Source organism: Phasianus colchicus, chromosome Z, assembly GCF_987193195.1.
Source record: "Phasianus colchicus chromosome Z, bPhaCol1.hap1.1, whole genome shotgun sequence".
NCBI classification, from domain to species: domain Eukaryota; kingdom Metazoa; phylum Chordata; class Aves; order Galliformes; family Phasianidae; genus Phasianus; species Phasianus colchicus.
This window is the reverse complement of record NC_143476.1, coordinates 52108367-52129714: the sequence shown is the minus strand read 5'-3', so window position 1 is coordinate 52129714 and position 21348 is coordinate 52108367. Positions and strand designations below refer to the sequence as shown.

General features: G+C 38.6%; 1 protein-coding gene across 2 annotated transcripts in view; it reads right to left on the bottom strand.

The window, feature by feature from the left end:
* FRMD3 (FERM domain containing 3) overlaps window positions 1–21348 on the bottom strand; it is a 146238-nt gene that overhangs the window by 84311 nt on the left and 40579 nt on the right. The gene's annotated exons all lie outside the window — the stretch shown is intronic.

The following is a 21348-nucleotide window of genomic DNA, read 5'->3' as shown; positions in this document are numbered from 1 at the left end:
ACTATGGACTATACATGTTTTCATCTGACAACATTAAAGCATGTTACTGGATGAAGAGTCAGTAAATCTACCAGTTTCTATAGGCTCACATTATGTAAGTCATTCACTTAACAAGAGATTGGCTTAATCCACAAAAATAATCCCAGAAAACATACGAGTTATTGCAGAATCAGATGAAAGGCTAGAACACTTACTGTGATTTTCAGTCCAACAACAAAACTACCTTCTTAAATGAACTGATGTCCTAATTTTCTTGCTTGAAAGGTAGATCATAGAAATCAGTCAAACAAAAAAGAGCAAACAAAAGCCTCTGAACTAAATTGATGCTCTAGGAATCCTTAAATCCTCCACAGATAACAAACAGGAGTAGTTAATAACTCCACCTTTGGTTAATATATACTTCACTTAATAGTGCTATTCACCCAGGCTTCAAGTTCCACTTGATTTATTACCAGACATTAGAAAAGATTCTAAATTGATAAAAGTGCCTAAATACACATGTCGTATAATGACTGTTGTTATAAGAAACACTATGTTAACTACTCCACTATTATAATTTAAAAATACTTGCTTTTTAAATAAAATCAAGTTCATATTTCACACTCAGAAAAAAAAAAAATCTTGATGTAGCACATAGCACCTTAAAATTCAATTCAAAACAGATAGGTTGTTAGAAGGGTGGGCAATGGTTGTTCTTCTTATTCTCTAAAAACATCATCCATAAGCATTTTCTAGATAGTACTAACAATGCTCCAATTCTCCAGAGCTTTAGAATCTGATGATCTTTGTTGTCTTTTGTATTCTTTGATTTACTTATTACATATTATAGTACAAAAAATATATATTAAATCCATAGCTTATCCTAATTTGTGAAAGAAGATGGATAAATTAAATTAAGAGCTGCCAGTTATCCACAACAGAGCACAAGAATGGATTTGGGTCACAGAATAATGAATATAAAATATTGCCTGAGACCTCACACAGTTGCTATGTGGTTTTCCAACTAAATGATTTTTTTTTTTTAAGTATTCTACCAACTCAAAAAAATATTTTTATGCTACATTTCAGTTCATTGACAGAACATAACAAAAATGACATAATGAAAAAGCAATTATTTAAAACAGTATGAAAAAAATGTCAGCAATAGACCATAGGAATCTGAGAGCAAAAACCAAGTCAGATTTCTAAAAGCTTCAAGGTAGATAATTATACGATATCTCAACCAGAAACTATCAAGTATTCTCAAGCAGAGAAGAGCAACCCAAGCAGAAACAACTGGCACCAGAGTGTATATGCAAGAGAGCCAAAATGCTGTGGATTTTAATCAGTACATTTTTTCTAATGAGAGAATAAGAAATTATTTAATCAAGACACTTTTTTTTTCCTAGACCTTTTAATTCAAATACAGTATTTAGTTAGCTCCACTGCGTTATACTTACTTTCAGATGTCTGTGCCCCTATGAAAAGTGTTTTTAAAAAGCTTTAAAGTTTTATAATGGAGCCCTTCCACATGTGTACATACAAACAGGTCTCTGAGGGCTCCTATAAATAATTTGAAGCATGGGTATTTTTTCTCTTTAAATAAGTAGGTACAGACAAGATGGATATGTTTTTCCTAAGGCTGCATTTGAATATCTGACCTTAATACCACTAAAATCCCAAAACAACCCAACACACATGGAAGGGATATAATACCTTGTAAATGACATAGAACACATATGTCATAGAAGATCAATTTGCAAGTAACTGTGGAAATTTGCCTTTTTAAGCTGCATCTGGGAAATAATTAAGCAAATCAAGGGACTTTTTCCATTCCAAAAAAACATGGTCATGCAGTTCTCCATCAATGAACACACAAGACAATCCTGCCTGCTTTTTCCTCCCTAACCTCTAGGAAGTGATGAAGACACCATAGGGGTTCTGTATTTTCATGGCCAGATACTATTATTACTGTTTCCATTTCTGTTACTCTGAAAATTTACGACTGAGTATCCCAGCTCTGCAATAACTCTGTTATTATGCAGAAACTAATCCAAACAAAGGTAGGTCTCAGTGGTTTCAGGGCACTTTCAATCTAACACAAAAGTAATAACACAGTCTTGGGCTTGCTTCTGAGTTTTTTTTTATTCCTAGTTTCCTTGTGCAAGTTAAAAATCAACAGAGAGTATATCTTGTTGTACCAATTGAATCTTTCTCTGATGACATGAAATGAGACCACAAAACATTAGTTACTGTTTCAGAATTCTGAAAGTGAGAGGAAAGGCATTTGCAGAAGTTTAAAATCTTCCATTCTCCTCTGTTTGCTTTTGTTTCACTGTGAAGATCTGGGTCTACTTATCTGCATAGCGTCACAAGGAAGCAAGTCACAAGCAGATTAAACACTTCTGCTCTGTTACCTAACCACTGAAGCCCTGCCAGCTGTGCTTCTGTCAGTCAGGAACCACTGATCATCATGTTATAAACACAGCATTTATTTGGGCAGGGTTTTCAATCCCTTTCCCACAGGTATCTTTACTTGATTGAACGGTATCCAACAGAGACCCTCATAAACCAAAGCATTTGCAGGAGTAATGTAAATCTACCTTAAAAAAAAAAAAAAGAAAGAAAGAAAGAAAAAGAAAAAGAAGAAGAAGAAGAAATAAGAAGAAGAAGAAGAAGAAGAAGAAGAAGAAGAAGAAGAAGAAGAAGAAGAAGAAGAAGAAGAAGAAGAAGAAGAAGAAATTAAAGCAGTAATTAAACCAACGTTTCAGTTTAAATAACTGGCTACAAGGCAAGGCAGGAATAATGTCTGGTTTTGAATGATTGCTTTCTTTAGTGTATGGCATATTTTAATGTCCCATGGACCTAAAAAGAAAATTAAATATTGAATTCAAGAACAATTTAACACCTCCATAGAAAAGAACACGATCAGGTCAGAAAACAAATGAACAAAAAATGAAGTTCTTGGAATGTAACTCAAAAAGCAGCTTTACCCATTTAAAAATGAACAGCATTTGTGCAGAAACACAGCTGGCAAAAAGCAACAGAAACTTCCAGTTACACTGCTCCCTGAGCTGCCACCTCTCTCATTTCCAACTCCTGTTCTGACAGGGCAAGATCCTGCTCATGGTGTGACCACACTTCTTCCAGGCTTTTTGCAAGACAAATACCCTGAATCCCAATAGCCTCAGACCTGCCATCAATTGTTATGAGACTTGGAACTGGGGTCTGCAGAAATGCAGCTGTTAAAGGACACCTGGGAAAAATCCCCTGTTCATGACAGTTTGGGGGCACTTCCATCATGTTTGCCTTTTTTTTTTTTTTTTTTTCTCCAGTGGCACAGTGATGAAACTCACCAAGTACCACTGGGCACGTGTTAGGAGAACAGGGTTAGTAAAACATCAGCCCGTGGAAGATGAATAGGAAGCAGTGAGGGCACAGAGAAGGAAGACACCTTAGCATGTCTAAATTTCAATACATATTCACAGAATCACAGAATTGCAGGCTTTGGAAGGGACCTCTGGAGATCTGGTGGATAACACTAAGTAGGGAGGGAGTGTCGATCTGCCAAAGGGTAGAAAGGCACTACAAATAATCAAGTCCAACTCCCAGACAGCATCACTCAGAATTCAAATCTTCAAGCCAAATTTTTAAGTCCTGACCCAACAGCAGCATCAGGAGAGGAATCCCAGCCTTGCTGCAGATGAAAACAGCAAGGTAGCACTGGCTCAGCTCCAAGCTGACAACCTCCATCACCCTGGGCAACGTCCTTACAGCTCTTTGAATTTATGGATTCACTGAGACTATGAATGACAGCAGCCACACGTGAGATGGACACCCTGGCAGCCTTAGCCTTTATTTTAAGACAGTAATAGGAAAATACCTCTGCAGATGGTTTGTAAGAACTGCACACTGCATAATGCCCTGAAAACACAAAGATTAAAAACATGCCTAATTCATTCCTGAAGTAAAACACTACGACCCTTCAAAAGGATTTCCTGCTTTCTCATAATCAGCATTCTCCAACACTTTAAAGAATTTGGGAACATACAGAACATCTATTACACACATTTAAATTGAAAATTTTGTCAATTGTAAGGAAGTTCAGATGAATTTTTTTGTGGTTTTGTGGGTTTTTTAATTAAATCTGGAGGAGGGGAAGAGGAAATTTTTCTGCTCCAACTTGGAACTGGCAAATTTCATTTTAGAAATAAAAGATTTATAATAGAATCTTCTTTTCTTTACAATGAGGGAATTGTATTCCTACAAACCTAAAACAAAGGGAATTCTTTAAGTATTTTTTAATAAAAGGATCAAAAAGAACATTGTGATAAAGCAGTTGGCAATTATTTAATTACAGAAGTACTCTTCCATACACTACCATTTATGGCTTATGCCTTGCAAATGATATATTTCATCCTGTATATTCAATTACCTAACCATAATTCATATCAATATTTCCTAACAGTAAAATGTTGGCGAAGATGAATTTTTCAGTCTGTACCTGTTAATACATCTTCTCAGGCAGACGTTCCCATTTCACTATTCACTTAATGGAGTTAGCTTTTGTGAAAAGCTTTTATCTACGTATGTCCAGGTCTTTCTAAAGAACTGCATCACTCACCTAACCCAGAAGAAATAACCAAAGAACACACTCTCCATAGCAAAGTGCTAATTATCTTTGCTTAGGGAAGGAAAAAATTGGAAAAGTTTTTGAAATTAAGCCCGAACACCATCCATTTATTAATGTCACTCATGTAAAGCTGAAATGACAAGAGTCTCTCTCAGGAAATGTGAGGAACAGAGGGATGTACAAGAAATCCACTAGGGAAAAGAATGTCAACCCAATGCAGAGATGCACAAGACTCAAATACACCCTATAATATCAAGACATACAAAAAGAAGAGCTATACTAGCACTTAGCTGCTGGCTTCATGAGTAAGATTCCTTGCCACAAGAATGCCTCGAATCAGGAACAAACTACTATTACTACAGTTACATTATAAACAAGCACCATTCCATATGAAAAGTTAAGCATAAGAACAGAGGAGGAAATATTCAGCCCAAGGCTCTGATTTCAGCTACCTCCTTCTAACTGTTGTTTTTTGAGAGGTGCTGTTCAGACAGGAAATACAAGCCTGCACAAAGAGAAAAAAATTGTTTTCTAAAGGAACTTTTATGGAATTTTTTATTGTTAACAACAACAATAACAACAACAACAAACTGTTATGTTGCAAAAGCATTTAAACTTTAGGCTTTGTCTTTCCCAGATTTCTGTAGTGAAGTTGTATTTCTCCCTAATGACAAGAGAAAATAGAAACTTAAGAGAAACCATAGTATTTTTACTCTTCAGTGCAATATCTAGATATAAATTTCAGGAACTATTTATAAAGGGGAAAAAAAGTGGATGTGCACACATACATCTACAGTACAGGTTTTCCCCCACAAAATGCCTAATGGATTTATTTTAACAGAAAGGCTAGAAATTAACAGAGATAACATGACAATTTCTCACTCATAATGGGCACTCCTCCACTTTTCAAAGTCATTTGCTAAGATGAAATGAGTTTTGAAGAACATAATTTTCACAAAAGAATAGCAATCTTGAAGCTCAAATTTCTGAGCCCTTAATTAATTATCAGTTTAGCCCCAAGTGCTATAAGTTAATTAATAGAACTAAATTAAATATATATATATATATATATATATATATATATATATCTTTCCACTCATTTGAGCAACAAGTATACAAACACATCTTAAAGATAAAGGAGAAAGCAAAGAAAAAAGAAGTGTCTATGCTGAGAAGAAAGGAGTGCAGAGCAATGACAAGGCTGTATGTGCAAGTGCAGCTGTGGAAGCTTTATTAATCTTAAATGAAACTGTATTGCTAAATGTATACTGCACTGAAAATTCACCCAGAAATATCTGCCATACTGATGCTAGTAATAAATTTATCAAAGATAGCTCCTGTTGCATGCTACCCCTCTTGGGAAATGAAGAGTGTAATTCTAGGTTACCTATTTCTCTTTGGTTTTGCACTATTTATTTGCAACAGCTGAACGGATATACTAGACTATTTTTGCTTTCTACCAAAGTAGAGGTTACTGTTAGATTATATTGTTTAAATAATAAAGAATTGTTTAAAAAAAAAAATTGAGGAAAAATTCTACCATGCTAGCCTATGCAAGGGAAACTATAACAAATACAAAATTATATGGAAAATGAAAATTGTATTCCATCATGCAGTAAAATCCGAGTGGCAGGAGTGAACACAGACAAAAGGAGAGAGAATGTGCTTTCACACAATCAGCTCGTGACCTCAGTGTTATTCTGCAAGTAAATTACTCTGACCTAGGACTAAATTATAAATGATAGAAAGGAATATTTATAGTTCACATATGCAGTTCTCAAAAGTCACCACCAGCCAGACAGGCAGACACTGAAGAAACCATAGGCGCAGTGCTCATTTACAGCACTCATCATCATTTCCTGTCCTTCTGCACATGGGCAGTACTTGGCCATTTAGGTTTTATGTCCCTGAAGTACTGGTCTCACAGAAGGCTTGCAGCTCTAACTGCTCACTTCTGGTAACAGCTTCCATTAGTGTAGCACTCGTGATGCCATCTGCTATTGATTTTTTAAAAGCAATGAACGCTTCTGTCAACAAATCTTCTGATCCTTTTATTCAATTTCCAGCTTTATTTGGGAAAGCTAACACTGCTTTCTTTCTTCTATCCTCAAGATCAAAACTAACGTGGAAGATGCAGCTACCAGGCACCACATCACATCTAGCACGGCATATGAGAGATTCCAAGAATGAGGTTTCAGTCTTAATGTACGAATTAATCTAAAAGCTAGATAAGAATTTAGACAAAAAAATCCACACGGCCATGAGTACAAAAGCATTTCTCTGGATATGTACAATTCTGAATCTTCTCAGTGGGCTTAGCAGCTCCAAATAAGTCCCCTATATTCTACTCCAAAGACAACTCATTATTTACGCCTTTTCTAACAGCTAGAAAGCATTGTGGACTTCACACACAAAAACAAGTACTTCAGAAAAGAAAAGCAACGAAAATTTACTGCCAGTCAATCAAGACACTTTCCTGAGCAAAGACAGGGGAAGACCTCAGTCACCCATGCTGCATCCAAACCATGATGAGGGTTATGCAGGAACAGCTACACTGCTGTTTCCACACCAAATGGGAACACAGCAGAGAAGGGCAAGCTGGATAAAGAGAGTAATAGAACAGTGAAGCTGATGTTGCCACAGGCAGTTGGTACCCCTCCACATACTAGTAATAGCAGTTTCACCCATCGTCTGGAGCTGGGATTACCCCCTTGCTCCTCTGTTCAGACTGGGGAAGAACAGAGTGAATGCTTGCAAGCAAGACACTGGGTGTCCAGACTGCACTGGGAAGGAAAAAGAAAGAAAGGGAAGATAATCCCCAGAGAGAGAGACAGGACAAGTGCTGAATTAATGCCTATTTGAAAGGCTATCAGAGTCATATGCAAGGCTAAGAGCTTACATAAAGAACAGAATGTATGACAAGATAGTACTGGAATCTAATCCACCATTAGGTGGATTACTCCAGAGTCACAAGCTCAGCTGTGTAGTCAATGGTCTGGTAACATCGGCCCTGCAGCACGCTGCAGATCAAGTACTGCAAATCAGAGATACTGTCGCCTGACCCACAACTATGGTGACAACGTCAACAGCTCCCAGAGAACCAGTAACTTAATTTAGTATCCATCAACAAACATTTTCTTTCAAATACTCATCTGCCTCATCTGTCCAATGAAAATAATTCCTATTATGATAAAACTGGTTTTATCAGTATTGCACTATGCGCTCTCACTTTTCCCATATGTTTTTACTGCTGGAATTTTGTAACTTAAAGGAATATGTTGTGTCATTTCCCACTTGCTAAATTGTTTTATCTCATGACTCTCTTTAGGCACAGAGAGGCACTTTTACCATGCAAAAATAATTTCCAAGCACTGTTCAGCTAGTGCTTTATAGATATATGAGCATTCATTTATTTTCCTATTAGAATTATACAAAAAAGAACTATTCATCAATGCTCCCCACCACTACCTTCATCATCTTGTAGCAGTGTGAGATGCTAAAGGCCTGTTGTGAAGGAAAACAAACAAAATGAAACTTGCATTGAGATATCCAATCTTCAGAAAAACAAATTTATGATAGATTGAAAACTGGGGAGAAAGATAATCCTAAAGAAACATTCCTTTGACAAAGTGTATATGCCAGTGTCCTCCAATAGTGTCTAATAAAGGCCAGTTACCGGCATCAGAGGAGGAATTCATACCATATGCTATGCAAGCTTCTGTCTCTATGCCAAAAAAGAAGTTCTCAGCTCGCAATTCTTTTCTGTAGTAGGGGGTGAGATTGGATTGATTTTTCTCTTTCTTTCTCTTTTTATGGAGGTCATTCAGTCCTTGAATGATACATGAACTGCAACATTAGCACTACTGAAAATAAGACCTCTATTTGATAGCACAGTCAGAACAAATTCTTCTTTCATTTCTAAGTGTCACCTCAGGAAATTACAACTGTGGTATTTTATGATTCGTCTCAGAACAACTGGATATAAACCAAATCTAAAACAGAAGTTACTTCTAAATTTCTTTTAAATACAAATACAAGAGACAAAAAAACAATTTATAGGTGGCAAAAATCCAGAGGACTCTACAAGCTTGTTCCATTAACTCCGATCTGTCCAACCTGCACCCTACAGCCTGCCTGCAGCCATCCCTACCCCATGCTATCCTGGTGACAGATCTACTCTGCTGAGCAGCCCGGCCTGGCACCAGCATGCACCCATCACTCACAAGAACCAAACATCAGTGCAATCAGCACTCTCTGGGTTGAAACCAGGGCACAGGTTGCGCACAGTGCAGCCACACTGGCTGACATATTACAAAAGCATTGTAAAGACACTCACTCATTGTACATGATGCAAAAGACCTTTATAAACACTGACCAGTTTCCCTTAACCATCCTTGCTCCCTTGTAATTCATTAAAACAACAACACAGGAAGGTGTTAAACCTTTAATCATTTATTTAATGTGTAAGAAAAACAACCACAGAAAATTACATTCTGAAAACAACTGAGTAGTGCATACTTCTCTAAAACAAGTCCCTTCAAGTAAATCAAAGGTCCTAAACAGGACATCAGAAATTTAAAACATAAATTTTAATTATTTTTTTTTAAAGTACGTGTTTGATCATATTTAACCATCAAAGCAAACCAAGTCTGGTCAGTGGGATGCCCGGTCAAGAATTCTAACAAACAGTAACATCCATAAATATATTCTAAGGCAGCTCATACGTCACCCATTGCACCAGGAAGCTAGACCAAATGTCAAGAAGAAAACCGAGGAGCCTGAAGTTTTGAATATCACTTCTCTTCACCCAGATCACCTATGGCATGTATGGGTTTATGTCAAAAAAATCCCTCAGAAAGAGCCAGAGCCAGCACAGTGCTGACATGCAGATTTCAACAAGCGAAGCTCTGACAGCTTTATACCTGCTGAACCAAAATTGGCTGCAAAACCTCAGGACACAATTGTTTTATAATGATTTTCTCTTTCAAAATTGAGGAAGATACATAAATGAGCAGATGGCACCAAAGAAGGTGCTTCTGTTTATCACCTCAAGACAGCTCTGAATTTCTCTGTCTACCTGACAAAGAAAAATGACCTTCAGGAAATAAAATAAGAAACAGTTCAGCACAGGCAAGGACAATAGAGCAAGCAGGCCTTTCGGTCTTCTTGCACACCTCCTCTCGGATGCAGAAACAACACTCAGCCATGCACCTGAAGCAGGGCAGGAGGCAGGTCCAGGAGTTGAGGAAGACTCTACCACCAAGGACACTTTCATCAGTAATGCAAACCATCACCTCACATTCAGCCTCAGAAAAAGGGCTAGATTCCTCAATCAGCTCAGAAAGCACTAACAGCATTCAAGACACAGGAGATCCAGCTGAACGACCGTACCATACATTCCTCTGGACAAGGCAGAAGCTCTCCTTTTTCACAAGGAGTTCAATCTCAAGAACAGGAGTGAAACCCCCTCACAGAGTATCCTGAGTTGGAAGGGATCCACAAGGATCACTGAGTCCAAAACTTAACTCCACATGGACCCCCCAAAATTCAAACCCTATGTCTGGGAGTATTGGCCAAATGCTTCTCTTGACTGCCCTGTCCCCACGACCTGGTCTTCCCCAGCCCCTTCCAGACCTACCCACCATCCTCCTTGGCATGAAGCAGCATGTGGCCCAACTTCATCCATCATGTGGGAAGGGTCCACCAGGACTCCCAGCATAGAGACACAATGGAAAACCAAAAATGAATTAATTTCATCTAGCAATCTCCAAGCATCTGTTGCAATATGCAGTGAGTTACAGGCATTGCATGAAAGCAGGTGTAAGTAGTTAGCAGCAAAGCTTCATGATGTGGTTGAAAGACATTTCAATAATTATCTGCTGATATTTATTTCCACCTGTTTCATACAGTGACCTCACTGAGTTGCTGCACTACACATTCATAGCTATTGGGAAATATAACAGATGATAGTCTTGAAATATTCATTTTAAGATCCTATAACAGCAATGGCTCACAGATCAAAAATGCTGAACACCATCAGGTATTCAAGTGACAAAATGCACATCCTTGTCTGGCTTATAATGCATATTTGACACCTCTCATGCATATACACACCACATTTTCAAGCATTTGTGTCTATGTGAGCATGCTTACTTACACACACTCTATAAAAGAAAGACATCGAGGAAAAGGATTAAAGTATTCTAATATTAAAGAAGGACATTAGATCATTTGGCTGTCTGTAAAATTTGTAAAATAGAATTGTATCAATTTTATGTCCCATTCTAGCCAGCTTTATTTTTTCTTAAGCTCAATAATCTTATTTTTGTACAGCTTGTCTCAAGCTGTGGCAGTCAATAGTAATTTACAACTTTAAAAAAAAAGAGATTGAAAGTCTGACACTGGTTTATTCTAAGCATACTCAAAGCATTGTAAGCTTTGAAAAAACAAACTTGCAAAAATTGTGCTTCAGTTAAACTGTCTGCATGACACCAATGATTACCATAATTGCTTGCAAATATTTTTTACCAAAATAAAAATACTGAAAGAATCAGAGCTACCTAGAACAATCTCCTTTCATCAAATGGTTTTAGTGATGGATCATGATCTATCTGACAGCATTCAAAACCAGTTATTTTTAAATATATATGTGCTGTCATATGTAATAATGTCCACATTCTAATGAAGCAAAACCCTTTCCAAAGTTTCAAGCACAACTTTTGCTAAAAAGCTTTTAAATATACTCTCATTTTTATTTTACCAAGTCCCTAAAATGGCTATAAGCAGCCATCTTGAAACACCATATTGCATGAGGCTTTTCCCAGAACAACAAAACTGTATCTACCTTGTTTTTCAGAATCATCCTTTAAAATTATGCAAAACGTCACCATTCTACAGTTCCTGATACTGCAAGCTGCTGTAAAGTTTAGATATCATTTCTCCGGAAAGTATGAACAGTACAACAAAGCATGTGAGGAGGATCCAACGTGGTAATTAGTTCAGCTGCTTAATTTATGCTGAAAGAGTTAGCTTGTTCTAAACGTCATTTCAGATAAGAATTACCAACTTGCAGTTTCTTAGAATCATGGTGTGAAGCCATTATTTGATATGAGAACAGCTCTGATGAATCCAGAGACTTTTCAGACTGTTGCTCAAGTACAGGTTTTGTTCCAGTGCATTTCAGTAGCCTTCCCCAACCCCTCCACTGGCTTCTGCAGACCGCAAATACGTTGTGGATCTCAAGCAGAAACATCTGCTATTGCACTCAAGCTCCCATTTCCAAGGAGTTACTGACAGATTAGTGAAACAGAAGGCAGGCAGGCAGCCTGGGAGGAAATTACGGTGTGCACCCCAACTCCAAAAAGACAGCAGTGTGGATATCAGCTTGGCTCTGTGACATTTGTGGTTCCTTTCTCACTTTGCTACAGCACCTTTCTAATGTTACCCTACAAGGCCAAAGCGTTTGATTCATCTCTGCTAACAGAAAGAGGAAATCCAAGTAGCCATGCACCCAGCACTTGAGCTGAATCTCGTCTTGAAGTTGCCTAAAAAATAACTGTGCTAAGGGAACAAACAGAAAACAGATTTTGATTGCAGGAAAATGTAGAAATTCCACCCACTGTGTATTATGTGCCCTTTTTTTTTTTTTTTTTTTTTTTTTCCACTTCTCCTGATTAAAATTACACTCCCCTGTTTTTTTCATCCATCCTCACCTACCACTCCAAGCTATGGACTCTGCTGGAGAGTTAACAGAAAGTTAACAGAAAGACCCAGTACAGAGCTTCCGCTACTTGTGAAAACTTTGGACAATTACACTGTGCACATCAAAAAGGTGGATTGGCTTAATACTCATTTTTCCAGTTTTTTCTCCAATCATCAATAGTAAAATCACTGACACTCCAAAACAACAATTACAACAAGAACAAACCTCAGCTCCTCAAGTGCACATTCAGGTAGCAACCATCCCACTTTCCTCAAAAGCAACATCTGTTTCCTGTTGCACGTCATCTAGAGTTAAAGGCAATGCACTGTGGCACTGACAGTTCTCATTAATGCATGAAAATTGCAGTGATACTCAATCCACGCCTGAAAGTTTCAGCCACTACAAAATTACACAATCTCTGCTTGAACTTTTAAAAAGTAACAAGCAAAATACCAGCCCCAAGATAAGGAAAGCTCTACTCAGCTTTCCTCAAGATAGCATAAAATTAATAAGAATGCAAACTGCATTGTATAAATACAGTTTACTGTTCTTATGAGTCAGTTTTGCCATGTTTATTTGCTATTGGTAATACTGGAAAAGAACAGTAATTATGTTGTATGACTCGCAGTAAATGAACTAATCCAACCCAAACAGAATCCATGAACAATCAGCCTTCTACAGCCTGTTGGGACTATATAAATTAGAATCAATTCACGTTTTTCTTCTGAAAACAGAGATATTAATCTATGTCAAAGACAAAGATTTTTTCTTTCCTAATGCAATATTCTCCTGTCTAGACAGTGAGAAAACAAACATTAAAAGGTCATTTTTATTCAAGATTTTAATTTTTTTTTTTTAATAAATTTATCTCAGTGTTATACCTGAATTGGGAATACATATGCACATTTTATTGAGACATCTTAGCGGCTCAAATAATGAAATACAAACTTAATAAAACTTCTTTGCTAAGAATTTCAACATTGCTTTCAACTGCAGCATGCAAAAGAAAAATGTCTCCTGTCCAAATAGTACACCAACTGTATAAATAGTGTTTATTCCTATAATCTATGATAAACACTAGATAATCTGTTTCATTTCATAAATTTTAGTGCTCGGTAAGAAAAAATTTGAGAGAAAAATTGCACAGATTTAATGAATTACATTTTGACAGTTTTCTGCTTAGCTGCTTTCTTTCCTGTTAGTTTCTTTTTTTATGAGCAAACAAAATGCCATATTACACTGCCTCATGTTTTGGTACAGTGAGGGAGAATGAACATCCACATCCTTCCAATTATGTTCTTTTAGCACTGAACACCCCAAAACACAGCAACAGTATCAGAGCACTTAGTGACATTGTGATGCTTGGTAATCTGAACACCAATACGTTAAATCTTCTGGTGCACTGACACCAGCATTTCTACTAAGACACCAACATCACTCCAGACTAGTCTGTACAATCAATCAAAGAATTAGAGGGTAAACTCTTATCAAGTATTCATAGTAGTAAAGGACATCGTGGCCGTCTCCTGGACATGCAAAAAACACAGGTGATACACAACCTCTTTCAGAAAGAAGCTGAGTGAAGAATAGGCCAGGAAATATGTCTGCTGACAAGAACATTGTAAGATTGCCTAGCACAATGATAGAAAACAGCTAAGTTGATACTTGTTTTATTCTGATTAAAAAAAAAAAAAAGAATTAAATGGTCAAGAGCAGAAGTACAGAATATCAGTGTACCTCCCAGAAACATAACCATGTAAGTACATAAGCTCTTTCCTACATGGGTCCTAGGCTAAGGTCCTAAGGCAGACATTTCCAATGCACAGCTTGCAAGGGAGCCACTCTGTGCCCTGTGCCACTGTGGCTCTGCCCACCCTTCACCCCTCCAGGGGAAGGGAGCTATCATTCACAACAATTCAATGTTGGTGTGCAATTGGCACTGCCTGGGCTAAAACCAGGGAATGGGGGGGGCACAGTGCAATGCCAACTCAAGTGAAGGCAAATTATTGTATGCATTTAGATGCAATGGCTAAACACAGTCCTGTGAACAGCAAAAAATATGCAGCTGTGTTTTCGGCTGTGATGAAGGAATTTTAGAATAGGTTTCAAGAGTGCCAAAAAAAATCATCAGTTTTTTTATATACAGTGCAACTCCATTTTCAGGTGACATAAATACATTACCTGCCAATTTTCAAACTGATTGTATAGAGTTGCAATAAAAAATTGGATCATGTGTCTCTTCTAGAATTTTATAAACCCTCTTTTGCCAGAGAAAGATACCTCTCATTTCACAATCACACCTTGTGTCCTGTTACTGCTTTTGACAATACGTACAGTTATGAACAAATATTTTGAAGAATGAAGCACGGGAGGAGTAAAATTTCATCAAGAATCTCTGATGAACACCTTAATAACTCACTAAGAATTGCAATCACTACTACTGAACCAGCCACCGATGGATTAGTTTTACAAAAACAAGATCAAGTCTCCCACTAGTGTTATGCTTTTGCTGCTCTATTTTAATATGTTCAAATTAAAAGAAAAAAAAATTAAAAATTAAAATAAGTTTTGTTACTTATAGACATTACCTGTATTATATGAGAGCTGCTTCAAAACTAATGCCTCCTATTTTACTGTGTTGGCCCATGATGCCAGACAGAGATGTTGGTGGTGTCACCTCAGTAGAGGCTGATCCTTCTCACCAGCACGCCACTACACACTGTTGCCATGCGACAGATGGCAGCAGAGGGGCAGTACACCAAGAAACGCCATCTGACATGGAAGTGAGTATGGAACAAAGTAGGTAGCACTGAATTCCTCTATGTGGAAAATGTGTACCCACAGACATTCATTAACACTTGCTGAATGTTTCCAAAGACCAAACAGTGGATTTAAGCACAGTGAGGAGGTGGGTGGTGTGTTTCAGCAGCGACTACAGCAAGAGCGGGTCAGCTGCGCTGGTGCAGATTTTTACTAGCATGATATGAAGGCTCTTATTCATTGCTGGTGAAAATCCATAGCTAATGGCAGTGACTTGAAAAAGAGTGTTTTGCAGCTGAAAATTTGCTCTATCAAACAGTGTTACTGTGCTTTTTGCATCTGTTGTAGTTTCCATGGAAACAAATGAGTGGCTTTACATTTGGAGCACCTACATCTATGCAGCCCAAAACAATTCTTCACTCAATGCAGCCTAGGCAAGCCAAAAATTTGGACAGCCATGGCTTAAGCTCTTACTGCCATCCTAAAGCACCAAAAAAAGTAAAACAATGAAGTACAAAACTTCCCTAGACTAGTCTTTTTTTTCAGAGATCAAAGCAAAGGTCTTATTCTGGCCATTAATCATGTCCCAGTATATCCCAAAGATCACATAAAGAAAATACAGACAACATTTTATCCCGCAATCAATCATTTGAGCAATAGCCCAGTACTGGGAAATGATTGTACTGCCAGGATGCTGCTGCACATGGCAAATGAACACAAAGTCATATGATTCTGGAGCAGGAAAAGATTACAAGGGCACAGAGGGAGGCATACAGCAACAGACTCAGGTTGGTCTTGACAAATGTTATGAGACTAGCTCTATACTAGCTTTACACTCTGAGATGGAGGAAGAGAAGGAGATTAGAATCATAGAATAGAATCATAGAATCACAGAATTACCAAGGTTGGAAAAGACCTACAAGATCATCCAGTCCAACTGCCCACCTATCAGCAATAGTTCTCACTAAACCATGTCCCTCAACACAACATCTGAATGTTTCTTGAACACCTCCAGGGTTGGTGACTCCAAACTAATTTGCAATGTTATTTTTCAAATATGTAATACTAGCTCACTTTAGGATGTCCTACACCTAAAGCACATCACAGTGAGAGTGGTAGTACAACTTGTCTACAGTAAAATACTACAAACCACTTCAGTAATGCTAACTTCTGGGATGATAGCTCAGACTTTCAGGCTACCATGAGAAATTTTTTTCTTACTTTCAGTATAAGAAGAATTTTGAGACAGTTTAATAAACCACTCTAATTCAATAAATAATTTAGTTTTTGAATTGCATTTTTTAAATTAGTTCAAATGCTGATTTTTCGCTCTGCAAAGACAGTATTTTTAAGTTATTTATTATGTATCACAAACTCCACTCTGCAAATCTGACTGGCTTTATTTTTAAAAATTCAGAGCTTAAATCTACAAAAGGTCAAATACATCCATAATTTCGTGATGGCAGAACAAGTTCACAGCCACAAGGGCAAAAAAAGGAAAAGAAAAAGAAAAAAAACAACACACACCCCAAAGCAGTTTGCAGTTTCAGGTCAGTGTCTCAGACTACCACACAAGCTGTTATTTGCACATCACAGACAGACCTCTTCATGCTAACTTATGGAGCTACATCTTGTACACAGATCCCAAAATAGAATAAAGACTTTCCCTTGTTTTGGTCTCAATAAAATTCAAGGTACATATAACATGATCAAGAGTCACCACTTCTTGTCTTTGCCTTTGCACGAACATGTTTAGCTTTTTCTCTCAACCTGAACTTCTTGTGTTTTCAGTGCACTAACCTCAAAATGCAGCACTGCAAATCATGTGGATTCCTGAAGATCTGAAATACATGCATGTACCATGTTAATATCACATGTATACTCAGTGGAAAGAGTACAAATACACAGAGCTGATTACCAGCAACTACAAGGAGTGTTACACTGCAGGAGCATGAAGATGCAGCATTCGTAGGATCCTGAGATACACATACGAGCTACCAAGGATAAAATGTCTGATATAGAATGGCCAGATCACTTCAACCTCCTCACAGAAACCTTTGAAAAGTTCACTATATTACCAAAGGGAAGAGAAAAAGTAAGTTTGTCCCTAGTTATCAATTCGTGTAGTCATGGAAAATTTAGCATTATTCAATGGAAGGTATGAACTTGCACCAGCAAAACATGAGGAATGGCACTTTCAAGGCAAATGGATTTCTCAGCATGAATTAATTATGCAACGAAACAGAAAATCATGGCCTCAGCTCTTCATTCTCCATTCACGTAAACCAAAGACATCTATGTATTAATTTCTTTAGCTATGATTAAGTTTAAAGCTTTCTGGAGATGAAAAGCTAATTAATTAGTTTTGCTTTTATGCTCATTAGTTCAAAAGTAAGATGACCAATGAGTTACATAAATTTTAAATATTTTTAAAAGTAACAAGCTTTACAGTTTCAGTGAAATTCCTTTAGAAACCAAATAATATGACTGACTCTGTTTTGTATGATCCTTGTAAATCTCTAGTCATTCTTTTCAAGAAATGACAGCCTTTCACATTTATGTTTTGGCACATCTAATACTTCCAAAGAAGGTTTGAATGAGTAAGTGTGCATTCTGAAACAACTTGGTCACGGTCTTTGCAGTTAGCACTTTAATAAATTTAACTGATATATCACTGAGCGTTTATTTAAATATTGTTGCCTACAGCTGAAAAATAAGTCATTTAGATAAAACAGTGTAACCAGAAAATGGAGCACTTAGAGTCATCTTTTCATCATTATGTATAAGATAAAGCGAATAGGTTTTGCATGTGTGATTTATGCAGTAAATGAGGGACTGGAAAGCTATCCCAATTCAAAGCAGCATTCTCACCAGTATTGCAGCCATGTCCTCCATGCGTTAACTCTAATGGCAGAGTAATAGGAATTGTCCCGTGGCTCTGTGCAGTGATCCACCTACCACTGTTTCTTCATCATTTCTCTTCTGGGTGTTATTACACAAACAGCTAATGTGGAACAGCATATGCTCCACGGCTCATGGCACCTACAGACCTTGCTCTGACCTCAAAAGCAGATCTCTATTTCTTTCACTGAGTTACCTGTAAATAATCACAGAATCACAGAATCACAGAATCGTAGGGGTTGGAAGAGAGATCATCGAGTCCAACCCCCCTGCCAAAGCAGGTTCCCTACACCAGGTCTCACAAGTAGGCATCCAGGCGGGTCTTGAATATCTCCAGAGAAGGAGACTCCACAACCTCCATGGGCAGCCTGTTCCAGTGCTCCGTCACCCTCACTGTAAATAAGTTCTTGCGCACATTTGTGAGGAACTTCCTATGCTCCACTTTCTGGTCGTTTCCTCTTGTCCTGTCTCCACACACTGCAGAAGAGTCTGGCCTCACCACTCTGCCCCCCACACCTTAGATATTTATAGACCTGGATCAGGTCTCCTCTCAGTCTTCTTTTCTCAAGGCTAAACAGACCCGGTTCACTTAGCCTTTCTTCATAGCGGAGATGCTCCAGGCCCTTCACCATCTTTGTGGCCCTCCGCTGGACTCTTTCCAAGAGATCCCTGAGTTTTTTGTACCGGGGAGCCCAGAACTGGACACAGTACTCCAGATGAGGCCTTACCAGGGCAGAGTAGAGGGGGAGAATCACCTCCCTCGACCTGCTGGCCACGCTCTTTTTAATGCACCCCAGAATGCCGTTGGCCCTCTTGGCCACAAGGGCACACTGCTGGCTCATGGCCAACCTGTCGTCCACCAGGACACCCAGGTTTCTCCCTGCAGAGCTCCCCTCCAGCAGGTCATCCCCCAACCTGTACAGGTGCATGCCATTATTCCTCCCCATATGCAAGACTCCACACTTGCTTTTGTTAAACCTTACCTGGTTTCTTACTGCCCAGCTCCCCAGCCTGTCCAGGTCTCGCTGAATGGCAGCACAGCCTTCAGGCGTGTCAGCCAATCCTCCCAACTTCGTATCATCAGCAAACTTGCTGAGGGTGGCCACTATCCCCTCATCAAGGTCATCGATGAAGATGTTGAACAAGACCAGACCCAGCACAACCCCTGAGGAACACCGCTGGTTACAGGCCTCCAACCGGACTCTGCACCACCAGCGACAACCCTCTGCGCTCTGCCAGTCAGCCAGTTCTCAACCCACCTCACTGTCCACTCATCTATCCCACACTTCCTCAGCTTTGTTATAAGGATGTCGTGGGAGACAGTATCAAATGCCTTGCTGAAATCAAGATGATAGACTACATCCACTGCTCTCCCCCCATCCACCCAGCCAGTGACAACATCATAGAAGGCTACCAGGTTGGTCAAGCATGACCTCCACCTGGTGAACCCATGCTGACTACTCCTGATAACCTCCTTTTTTTTCAGTTGTCTGAAGATGGCATCCAGCACAAGCTGCTCCATCACCTTTCCAGGGACAGAGGTGAGGCTGACTGGCCTACAATTGCCTGAATCTTCCTTCTTGCCCTTTTTAAAGACCGGAGTGACATTGGCTATCCTTCAGTCTTCAGGCACCTTCCCCGTTCTCCAAGACCTCTCAAAGATAACAGAGGGCAGTTCAGCAATCACATCTGCCAGCTCCCACAGCACCCGTGGATGCATCCCATCGGGTCCCATGGATTTGTGAACATTGGTGTTGCCTAGGTGCTCTCGGACCGCCTCTTCCCTGACTAAAGGGAAGTCTTCCATTTCCCAGACCCTTTCACTAACCTCCAGGGTCTGGGATTCCCGAGGGAGAGTTTTTCACTGAAGACAGAAGCAAAGAAGGCATTCAATATCTCTGCCTTCTCAGCATCCCCCGTTACCAGAACAGCCCCCTCATTTAGTAGGGGAGTCACATTCTCCCTTGTCTTCCTTTTACTGTTAATATACTTCAAAAAGCCTTTTTTATTATCCTTTTTTATTAAATAACATTTTAAACAAAGCAAACAACCAAACAAAAAGGTTTCTTAACATAAAAAATGTGACAGGAAAATTGAAATAGAACAAAACACTGATGCGACTGGCATCAGAAGCTCTCTGCAAAGTAGAAAAGTTCAGCCTTGCAGAATCTGCCTGGGAATCAGGCAAGTGAAGCTTCTCAGCAATCATCAGTTACAAATAAAAAAACCTGATCTGTTCTGTATAGCATTTCAGAAGCACAAAAATATTTAGAATGTTACTCAAAGCATTCAGTCCTACTGTATTTGAAGTAATTTTGAAATTATTTCAGTAAAAAATTGACGGGATCCAAAAAGCTAATTATTAGCACTGAAAAATGTCTGCAATATATGCAATCACTCTTCATGCTCCATGCTATTCTCTGTATTTTAGTTTAAAATTTACTTGAACAAATCCATTCTTAGTTTATAAGCCTGACTACTTTTCTGTCTCATGTGGTGATGCTTAAGTCCTGATGCTTCCTCTTGGTTAGAGCATGCACTAAGCTGAATAAAATGCATTCAGACACCTAGAAAAGCTGCAAGATAGAGAAATCAGAGGGACAGAAGGAAAAAAAAAAAATAAACAGTTTCACTCCTATTTCATGCTGCTTCTTTAACAAGCAGAGGAATGGTAAAGTGCAACCTAAAGGAGGCCTACAACAAGCTCCTATGTTTCAACTTCTCATTCCAGGGACCACTGAGGCCTCATTCAGGCATGGGATGAAATTCAGCTGACTACTGTAAACCCAGAGCTACTTCACCACCTCTGTCCCTGCACCACGGTCGGGTAGATAAGCAGTATAAGAGCACTGTTTTGAGAGCTGAGACAGTCTGAGTTCAGGCCACTAACTAGAATAAACATCTGCTTCTACAGTACAAAATAAATTGATAAAATAATCAAGTAAATCATTTCCTGCCTAGGACTTCAAGCAGTCACTTACTATACGGTCTACAGCCTTTCAGCTCTGGGCCAGAATGGCCCAGATCACTGCCACCTGGAGCTTCCTGTTATAAAAATGCAGGCTTCTACCTCAAGAGATAACAAAGCTACCATTATATGAAAGTAAAACATATTTATTACATCACTGCTACATGCACAAAAGAGCACAGGTACACTGATTAGTTCTGATTTATTCATAGCACAACAGCTGTATCCAGTACAACATTTCTTGACGCTCTGTTTTTGTTCTAGATAATGAACAAGGGCTACAAGAAGTCTATCTGTTACCTGGCTTCATCAACTTATTTTTAATCTTTTTTTAAAGAAACATATTGTCTTCTGAAAATATGTACAACAGTTAGGTTCATAAGCATACAGTCTTTTAAAATATTC